Source organism: Cicer arietinum, chromosome 5 (assembly GCF_000331145.2).
Source record: "Cicer arietinum cultivar CDC Frontier isolate Library 1 chromosome 5, Cicar.CDCFrontier_v2.0, whole genome shotgun sequence".
Lineage (NCBI taxonomy): Eukaryota > Viridiplantae > Streptophyta > Magnoliopsida > Fabales > Fabaceae > Cicer > Cicer arietinum.
In genome coordinates this window covers 53,809,834-53,816,910 of record NC_021164.2, presented here as the reverse complement: position 1 = coordinate 53,816,910, position 7,077 = coordinate 53,809,834, and positions in this window count along the sequence as shown.

Sequence of the window (7,077 nt, the reverse complement as noted above, 5' to 3'; positions counted from 1 at the left end):
TATTCGAGTGCGACTTAGATCTCAATATTTTCCTAGGTTATCAAGTAATAAGTCCAACTTGAGATCGAGAACTATGACAGAAGCTAGTAAACTTGAGAATCAAAACAAACTAAAAATGATAATCTGAATATAATTGATAAATCAATCAAATAAAAATGGAAACTAACTTAATCGAAGAAATAGGAAATCTAAGACAAACTTAAATATATTTACACAAAATAGGAAATTGAAGAAATGGAAACTAACCTAATGGAATAAAATAATAATTAAATAAATAAAATTAAATAATATTATTTTGTTAATAATTTCCTTTTATTTTTATTTCGATCTAATAATTAAATTTAAAAAAAAAACAAAATTATAATAACAAAATCAAACAAAATTTTAAAATTAACGCGGTTGTGTAGTTGTGCCAAAACAAATAACTGATTTATATTATTTTTAATATATCACTCCTATTTTCGTTAAATTAGCACTTGATATATTAAAATAATATAAAATACTATTTGTTTTGACATGTCTACTCAACTATATTTTTTTTCTTTGATTTAATGTATTTTATTTTATCAACCGTATTTTAAAAAAAAATATTTTAATTATTTTTAATTTATTAAATAATTAATTATTCAATTGTTAAAATGAGAATCTACTCCTCTATTCAACCACATTAACTTTGATGTAATTTTTTCTATTAAATGTATTTTATTTTTTAAAATATTTTTTATTACATTAACAATATTTTATTTTTATTATTATTATTTTTATTTTTATGTTTATTATATTGGAGGGAAAATAGGAAGGAGTTGTTAAGAAAATAAAATTGTGTTACTATTTTATCTGCAAAATATTAAGGATACGTTATTTGTTTCGACATTAGTCAATTGCATTAAGTTTGATGTATTGTTTTTCAAGTTAATATTTTTTAATTTGATTTTATTAATATAATTTTGTTTTTTTAAATATTTTAATTATTATTTATTAATTAAATTAACAATTATTCAAATATAAAAATGAAAGAAAAAAAAAATAAACTTAGTACACGGTCGGTTCCACCTAGCGACCTAGGACAAAAAAAGTAGGACAATTTGTATATTTTTTAGGACAATTTTGTAAACTTTTTGACAAAAGGGATATTATGATCCGAAGGGCTTGAGCGAGAGCGATAACTGCACGTGATGATGAGGAACTGTGAAGGAAAACGAGTTTACCTAATTTTACAATAGAATAAATCATAAGCAGATTGAGATCTGAGAATTGGGGAAAATCGAAAAATATAAAACCAGCGTGAGTGAGATTAGGGTATGGAGAAGAATCGAAAAGTGTGGTGGATGTAAAAAAAAAAAAGTGGAAGAAAATGAGTGAGACATAGAGAATGAGATAGTGTTATGTTCGACCATATATATATAATATGATGATGATGATAACAATAAAATGATTAAAATTTGTTTATGAAATTAAAACATGATTGAAATTCAAATAAAATCAATGCATTCATAAAACTCACCGATCTAATTTTGCTAAGTTCTTTCACAAATCCAAAAAATGAGTTTCATCATCTTCATCAACCCTCTATTTTGAGATAATAGAGGAAAACGATGAGGTTGGTGATAGAGTTATTGATAGAAAAAATTGGGTTAGGTGAGATAAGAATAATGAACGAAAAGAAATTGAGTTGGTTGAGGGAAAATATGAATTGTTGGGTTGATGAAGATGATGATACTCACTTTATGGGTTTACGATTGATGGTGATTAGGGGTCGGAATATGTCAGGCCAGGTCAGGCTTTAGAAGACTTGAGTCTAGCCTACAATTAATTTTTTAGGCCTAAGCCTGACATGTTGCCTATCATAGGCTTTTTTTTCCGGTTTGGTCTGACCTTTTTAAAAGTCTGGCCTGACCTGAAAGCCTATTTTAAAACCTTATTCACATTAAAATATTTAAATGCTATATTTAATTTTTTTAAAATAGACTAAATTATGCATTTATATAAAAGGAAAACTAATAAAATAATAATCAAATATAATAAAATAATAACTAACAAGTCTGCAATAACCTTCCAAGAACAAAATAAAATAAAATAAATTTATAATTAGTCTCTATACACATATCAAACTACATGCTCTATCCATATCAATTTACATGATGCTCTACCCATACCAATGATGCTCTCCACATACCCATACCAATATACATGTCTATATATATCAAGCCAAAAATGATATTTCTAACAAAATAATTTTTAAAATTTTTGAAACAAAACACCCTATAATGTCTAAAAATAATTTTTTGTTTCAAAAAATATTATTAATATAATAATAAAAAAATAACATTAATAAATAATAAAATATAGGCTTAATTGTACTTTTGGTCCCTCTATTTTAGGTGAATCACGAACGTAGTCCCCCCATTTTGTTTGTCCCCAGTTTTGGTCCCCAAACAGAATTTGAGTCCAAATCATGATGAGTTGTTATTTTTTTAATGGTGTGGCAAAAAATGGTGATGTGGCATATGTTTATGTGGATTAAAGTCATTATTATATTATTTCAAATTAAAAAAAAATATAATTTATATTTTTAAAACCTATTATTATATTATTCCAGATTTTTTAAAAATAGCCAAAATTAAGTTCAAAATTGTGAACCTCAAAATCAAAATCAAAATCAGCCTCAATCAGTAACGCATCAAAATCAAAATCATGAACCCTAAAATCAAATCAAAATCAGTCCCAACAGAAGAACAAAGGATGAACCCAGATAAAAAGGATGAACACAAATGAAACAAGTGAAAAGGATGAACACGAATAAAAAAGATGAAGAAGATGAAACAGATGAACACAAATGAAAAATCACCAACGCATAAAAAAACAGCGGAAGAACAAAGGATGAACACGAATGAAACAAATGAAAAGGATGAAGAAAAAGAACCCAGATGAAAAATACGGACGAAGAAGAAGTAGAACGAAGATGAAGAAGAGGATGGAGAAGAAGAGGAAGAAAATGGAAGATGAAGAAGAAGATCAAATCAGATGATGATGAAAAGGGAAGTGGTCGATTTTGATTTTAGGGCTCACGGATTGCTTATGTTGAATTTGGGGCTGATTTTGATTTTGGGGTTCACGATTTTGAACTTAATTTTGGCTATTTTTTTTTTAAATATGGAATAATATAATAATAGTTTTTAAAAGTATAAATTGTATTTTTTAATTTAGAATAATATAATAATGACTTTAATCCACATAGACGTATATCACATCACTATTTTATTTCGCTATTGTTGCAGCCCACTGTTAGACTTGCTCTATGACTTTTTCAAAAATACAAGTTATTTTTTTATTCTAAAAAATACAAGCTTTTTTTTTTTCTTCAGTAAGAGTATCCAGATATTCCAACCCTACTTAAGCCTTGATTTTTTTATTATTATAAACTCACAAAAACGTTGGTTCAACATCGTAAAAAAGAAACCATCTCAGTTTTCCTTTGTTTCGTTTTGATTTGTCACCATTGTTCCTACTATGTTGTTTTAGTACATTTCTTGCTCTGTTAACATCATTGTGTTCCGTTCTTGCTCTATTCAACATCGTTATTTTATTTTTAGCACAAAGAAGATACAAATTTATAATATTTAAAAAAAATAATTAAAATGAATAAATACATATGAGTTTGGTGAATATCAACACTCCAACCTACTCCGTCTCGAGTTTGAATTTTGGAGAATCTATATACTAGAATATGATTACAATGAATTTTTCATGTCAAAGTCGGGACAAATTCAAGTAGATATTAACAAATAGGAGTTTTATTGCCATTTTTTGTCCCCTCTTTTGATACCTTTAGAGTTTAGGTACGTTTTCCTTATACAATTGTTGGATCATGAGTCTGGATGATTATCACGTTGAATTAAGAGTAATCACACAAAATTTTAATATCTTAAATATATGAGTCGTTTAACTTATATAAATATACTAATCCATTTTTTTCTAATATGTATCTATTATTCACATTTGAAACCCCAACAATAGTAACTTTTATATTAATCACTTTGTTATAATATTTACCAAGCATAACTCGGTGAATGAAGAAAATTCGTATTGGAAAAAGAGACTCCTCTATAGAGGCAAACTAAGTACTTGAGGCTCATCAATAAAACCATTAGATATTTTGCATCAATAAGAACATGGTTATAAAAAAAAAATTATTACACTACATTTAATCAAGTCATAATGACACAATCATATTTAATCTAATATCATACAAATATAAACTAGACAATGTAATTTGCCATAAGTAAAAAAAGACAATATAATTTTTATATAATTTATATTTTATTTGGTCAAATAGTCTCTTGAATAGATTCATACACATATCATTTGTATTTTATTTAGTCACAGTCTCTAGAATAAGCTTACACGCACGCATATAAGTGTGGAGAAGAAAACCTCTGAGTGAGTTTACCAATTGATCATATATCCAATCTAACAACATCGATTTATCAGCAAGGTCGGACTAACAGATATGGACGTATAAAACAAATTCTAATATGATACATTTTAAAGTTTATATTATGAAATTATTTATTAAACTAATATAATTATTGTAATATAATATTTTTTTTAATTGATAATAAAATCAATTGATTTAATGTTTGTTGAATCAATAATAAATTTAGATCAAATTTTAATAATTTTAGTTTTGAAAAGATTAGTATGTGAGACTTTTTTATTAAACAAAAAATATTTTGAGACCATTTTATTATACAGATTTTGTTTTTTATAGAGGCATAAATCGATTGAATTAGTGATTTTATCCTTGTGCAATGCAGTGGTAGAGCTAGAAGACTTCATCCACGGAGCAAAAACTTAATCAATAACAAAAAAAATCCATAATCAAGATGTAGATTTTTCAAACTAACTTCTTACATATTTTTCATAATTGACTAAAATAGTGCAAATATCAACATCATAAATTCAATATAACACATCATCTTTTTAAGTTGGATATTTTGACCAACTGACTTAATAGATATAGTTAAAATAATAATTTTTTTTATATAAATTTTTCATTTTGTGTTCATATTCCTAATCCATACAATCTTTGGTATTAAATTTCAAATAAGAGCTTTGTACTAACAATCACAATTTTATATAACAATCTAACAATCAAAATATACAATATTACAATATCTGATATTTATACAAAAAAGTATAGAGTACATGTATCTCATTTCCGACTGATCTTGACAACACGGAAAAAAAAAATTAGATATCCATTAAAAAAATTACAAAATCACAATATAACAATATTCAATAGACATATATTAGTATCGTTATTTTCTTCAATTAATTTCAAAATAAAATTCACACAACTTTTTCGAACTTCTTTACTTTGATCCGGGTGAATTGATCTTGAGTCATCAAAGATTTGGGAAAAAAAAACACACACACACCATCAATATCGGCTGAATCTTAATTTTTTATCATATGAACATTAAAAAATACAATCAATAACAACTTATAATTTTTTATCATACAAATATAAAAAAATACAATCAATAACAACGTGTAAAAAATTATATATTTGCATCCATGAAACAAATATGTTAAGATGTTCAACATATGTAACATGACATAGTAGTCACACTCTTAGATTTGTCATGTTTAACAAATCATCATACCATATCTGTTTTTATTACTATGACAAATCCCATAATGATTTCTTATATTTTTCAAAATGTAACCGAGTTCCATTTAAAAATTAACAACAAATAAAATTTTCTTTGGTTTTTATGAATTTTTTTAAGTAAATTGTTAAAATTTATTCACACATATATATTTACTCAAATAATTAGTATTCATCCAACTACGATCCATAATCATTTGTTAAAAATAAGTAACGGTACCTAAAATAAAGAACAGTTAGAAAAAAAATGAATTTGACGTATATTTTTTTCCTTCAAATAATATGATATTATCTAAATGAAATTATGAACACATATATTAATCATTTTATCAACGTCTCATTATATTATAACAATAGAAGAGTAGAAAATTGTAAAAAATTACTCATGGCGATGAAGTTGAGTGTTTGGCGATTGTAAAAAAGGTGGCGATGAAATTGAGTTTGACGACGATAAAAAGGGCGATGAGTGTCAAAGAGAGCAAATGCAGTTGAAAAAATATTGTCAGAGAATACAAAAGATTTATAATAGAATAGTTAACAAAGTGGAAGCTAAAAAATTGTAATAAGTATGTCTTAAATAAACGCACGGTATGTTATATTATTGTAGTATATCTTAAGTCGGTTATTAATATAACCGCGTTAAACAAGTTTTAAAAGTCTAGCTTGGCCTGGAAGCCTATTTAAAAGCCTTATTTACAAACTAAGTACTTGAGGCTCATCAATAAAACCATTAGATATTTTGCATCAATAAGGACATGGTTATAAAAAAACAATTATTACACTACATTTAATCAAGTCATAATGACACAATCATATTTAATCTAATATCATACAAATATAAACTAGACAATGTAATTTGCCATAAGTAAAAAAAGACAATATAATTTTTATATAATTTATATTTTATTTGGTCAAATAGTCTCTTGAATAGATTCATACACATATCATTTGTATTTTATTTAGTCACAGTCTCTAGAATAAGCTTACACGCATATAAGTGTGGAGAAGAAAATGTAAGACCCATAATTTTAAAGTACCCTTTTATGTATTTTTGGTATATTTTGGATTTTGGCTCGGAGGCTTTTAAGCCAAAGTTAATAATATTTTGGAGTTTTATAATCAAAAAGATATTTCGATGCCAATTAGAATTTCTCGTCGATAAATAAATTGAATTTAACTGCGGAAAATACTTTACGGTTAATTTAAGGCGTTTCGGGTGAAAAGGTAATTTAATAAATATCTAGATTTTGAGATATTTGTTAAGTTATATTTATTTTATATATATATGTTTGCTTGGAGGGAAAAAGAAAGGAAAACTAGAAGGAAGGAAAAGGAAAAGAAAATAGTATATAAAGGAAGGAAGGAAAAAGGAAGAAAGGAAAAACAAAGGAAAGAAAAAGAAA